At 42.0% G+C, this 4,317-nt stretch overlaps 1 non-coding gene across 1 annotated transcript; it reads right to left on the minus strand.

The window, feature by feature from the left end:
* Window positions 1-478: 478 nt before the first annotated feature.
* Window positions 479-586, minus strand: LOC112799534 (small nucleolar RNA R71). Its single transcript, XR_003201109.1, has one exon. It is a non-coding gene; the product is annotated as a small nucleolar RNA R71 (small nucleolar RNA).
* Window positions 587-4,317: the final 3,731 nt, after the last annotated feature.

A 4,317-nucleotide genomic window follows, 5' to 3' on the forward strand; every position in this document is an offset into this window, starting at 1 on the left:
AAGGACTCTGAAGAAGAAGCTAAGAGAAGCTAAAGCACAACAATTTAGAGAAGACCTTACAGAGAATCTCGAAAAAGAAAGAGACATGACTGAACCCAACAATAATTCAAGGAGGATGCTTGGTGATTATACTACACCTACTCCCAACTTTTATGGAAGAAGCATCTCAATCCCTACCATTGGAGCAAACAATTTTGAGCTGAAGCCTCAACTAGTTGCTCTCATGCAACAGAACTGCAAGTTTCATGGACTTCCATCAGAAGATCCCTATCAGTTTTTAACTGAGTTCTTACAGATCTGTGATAATGTTAAGACTAATGGAGTAAATCCTGAAGTCTACAGGCTCATGCTTTTCTCTTTTGCTGTAAGAGACAGAGCTAGAACATGGTTGGACTCACAACCTAAAGATAGCCTGCACTCTTGGGATAAGCTGGTCACGGCCTTCTTGGCCAAGTTCTTTCTTCCTCAAAAGCTGAGCAAGCTTAGAGTGGATGTTCAGACCTTCAGGCAAAAAGATGGTGAATCCCTCTATGAAGCTTGGGAAAGATACAAGCAGTTGACCAAAAAGTGTCCTTCTGACATGCTTTCAGAGTGGACCATTTTGGATATATTCTATGATAGTCTATCTGAGTTCTCTAAGATGTCACTGGACCATTCTGCAGGTGGATCCATTCACCTAAAGAAAATGCCTACAGAAGCTTAAGAACTCATTGACATGGTTGCAAATAACTAATTCATGTACACCTCTGAAAGGAATCTTGTGAGTAATGGGACGCCTCAGAGGAAGGGAGTTCTTGAAATTGATGCTCTGAATGCCATATTGGCTCAGAATAAAATGTTGACTCAGCAAGTCAACATGATTTCTCAGAGTCTGAATGGATTGCAAAATGCATCCAACAGTACTAAAGAAGCATCTTTTGAAGAAGAAGCTTATGATCTTGAGAACTCTGCAATGGCAGAGGTGAATTACATGAGTGAAGCCTATGGAAACACCTATAATCCCTCATGGAGAAATCATCCAAATTTCTCATGGAAGGATCAACAAAATCCCCAACAAGGCTTTAATAATGGTGGAAGAAACAGGCTTAGCAATAGCAAGCCTTTTCCATCATCTTCTCAGCAATAGACAGAGAATTCTGAGTAGGGCCCTTCTAGCTTAGCAAACATAGTCTCTGATCTATCTAAGGCCACTTTAAGTTTCATGAATGAAACAAGGTCCTCCATTAGAAACTTGGAGGCACAAGTGGGTCAACTGAGTAAGAAAATCACTGAAACTCCTTCTAGTACTCTCCCAAGCAATACAGAAGAGAATCCAAAAAGAGAGTGCAAGGCCATTGATATTATCAAAATGGCCAAATTCAAGGAGGAAGGGGAGGACGTGAATCCCAATAAGGAAGACCTCATGTGACGTCCTCCAGACAGAAAGGAGTTCCCTATTGAGGACCTAAAGGAATCTGAGGCTCATATAGAGACCATAGAGATTCCATTAAACTTTCTTCTGCCATTCATGAGCTCTGAAAACTATTCTTCCTCTGAAGAGGATGAAGATGTAACTGAAGAGCAAGTTGCTCAATATTAGGAGCCATCATGAAGCTGAATGCCAAGTTGTTTGGTAATGAGACTTGGAAAGATGAACCTCTCTTGCTCATTAGTGAACTAAATACATGGGTTCAGCAGACATTACCTCAAAAGAAACAAGATCCTGGTAAATTCTTAATACCCTGTATCATGGGCACCATGACCTTTGAAAAGGCTCTGTGTGACCTAAGGTCAAGTATAAATCTTATGCCACTCTCTGTAATGGAGAAACTATGGATCATTGAGGTACAAGTTGCAAAAATCTCATTAGAGATGACAGACAAGTCAATAAAACAAGCTTATGGATTGGTAGAGGACGTATTAGTGAAGGTTAAAGGCCTTTACATCCCTGCTGATTTCATAATCCTAGACACTGGGAAGGATGAGGATGAATGCATCATCCTTGGAAGACCCTTCCTAGCCACAGTAGGAGCTGTGATTAATGTTGACAGAGGAGAGCTAGTCCTTCAATTGAATGGGGACTACCTTGTGTTTAAAGCTCAAGGATCTTCCTCTGCAACCATGGAGAGGAAGCATGAAAAGCTTCTCTCAATACAGTGTCAAACAAAGCCCCCACAATCAATCTCTAAGTTTAGTGTTGGGAGGCCACAACCAAACTCTAAGTTTGGTGTTGAACCCCCACATTCAAATTCTAAGATTGGTGTTGGGAGGTCCCAACAATGCTCTGAACATCTGTGAAGCTCTATGAGAGCTCACTGTCAAGCTATTAACATTAAAGAAGCGCTTATTGGGAGGCAACCTAATTTTTATTTATCTATATTTCTATTGTTCTTTTATGTTTTATTAGGTTTATGATCATGTGGAGTCACAAAACAATTGCAAAAATTAAAAACAGAATAAAAAATAGCAGAAGAAAAAAGCACACCCTGGAGGAAGAGTTGTCTGGCGTTTAAACGTCAGAAACAAGCATCTGTCTGGCATTTAACGCCAGAAACAAGCATCAGGATGGCGTTAAATGCCAGAAACAGGCTACATTTGGGCGTTTAACGCCAGAAACAAGCTGCAGTCTGGCGTTAAACACCAGGATTGCATAAAGAGGGCATTTTAAATGCCTAAAAGATGCAGGGATGAGAAATTCTTAACACCTTAAGATCTGTGGACCCCACAGGATCACCTCAGGATCTGTGGACCCCACAGGATCCCCACCTACCCCACTTCTCTCTTCTTCACACAATCCAATATCACTATACCCTTCACCAATCACCTCCACCCATTCTTCCCCATAAACCCCACCTACCTTCAAATTCAAAATCTCTTTCCCACCCAAACCCACCCTAAATGGCCGAAACCAAACCCCTCTCCCTCCACTATATAAACCCCTCCATCATTCTTCATTCTCACACAACACTACCATCTCTTCTCCCCCTTGGCCGAAACTTACACCTCTCTCCCTCTCCTCCATATCTTCTTCTTCTTCTTCTTCTATTCTTTCTTCTTTTGCTCGAGGGCGAGCAACATTCTAAGTTTAGTGTGGTAAAAGCATAGCTTTTTTGTTTTTCCATAACCATTGATGGCACCTAAGGCCAGAGAAACCTCAAGAAAGAGGAAAGGGAAGGCAATTGCTTCCACTTTTGAGTCATGGAAGATGGAGAGATTCATCTCAAAAGCCCATTAAGACCACTTCTATGAGGTTGTGGCCAAGAAAAAAGTGATCCCTAAGGTCCCTTTTAAGCTCAAAAAGGGTGAATATCCAGAGATCCGACAGGAGATTAGAAGAAGAGGATGGGAAGTTCTCTCCAATCCCATTTAACAAGTCAGAATCTTAACGGTTCAAGAATTCTATGCAAACGCATGGATCACTAGGAACCATGATCAAAGCATGAACCCAAACCCAAAGAATTGGCTTACAATGGTTCGGGAGAAATGCTTAGATTTCAGTCCGGAGAATGTAAGGTTGGCGTTCAACTTGCCTATGATGCAAGAAGATGCACGCCCCTACACTAGAAGGGTCAAATTTGACCAAAGGTTGGACCAAGTCCTCATGGACATATGTGTGGAAAGAGCTCAATGGAAAAGAGACTCAAAAGGCAAGCCGGTTCAATTGAGAAGACTGGACCTTAAGCCTGTGGCTAGAGGATGGTTGGAGTTCATCCAACGCTCCATCATCCCCACTAGCAACCGATCTGAAGTAACTGTGGATCGGGCCATCATGGTCCATAGCATCATGATTGGAGAGGAAGTAAAACTTCATGAAGTCATCTCTCTAGAACTCTACAAAGTAGCCGAAAAGCCCTCTACCTTGGCAAGGCTAGCTTTTCCTCATCTCATTTGCCATCTATGCAACTTAGCTGGAGTTGTCATAGAAGGAGACATCCTCATTGAAAAGGACAAATTCATCACTAAGAAGATGATGGAGCAAACAAGAGAGCCCATTCATGGATCTCAAGAGATGCTTGAGGGAGCTCATCATCAAGAAATCCCTGAAATGCCTCAAGGGATGCATTTTCTTCCAAACAACTATTGGGACCAACTCAACACTTCTCTAGAAGGATTGAGTCATGACATGAACCAATTAAGGGTGGAACACCAAGAGCACTCCATCATTCTCAATGAGATTAGAGAAGATCAAAGAGCTATGAGGGAGGAGCAACAAAGGCAAGGAAGAGACATAGAGGAGCTCAAGGACACCATTGGTCCTTCAAGAAAAAGGCGCCACCCTCACTAAGGTGGACTCATTCCTTCACTTCCTTGTTCTTATCTCTCTGTTTTTTAGTTTTA

This window comes from Arachis hypogaea, chromosome 4 (assembly GCF_003086295.3).
Source record: "Arachis hypogaea cultivar Tifrunner chromosome 4, arahy.Tifrunner.gnm2.J5K5, whole genome shotgun sequence".
NCBI lineage: Eukaryota > Viridiplantae > Streptophyta > Magnoliopsida > Fabales > Fabaceae > Arachis > Arachis hypogaea.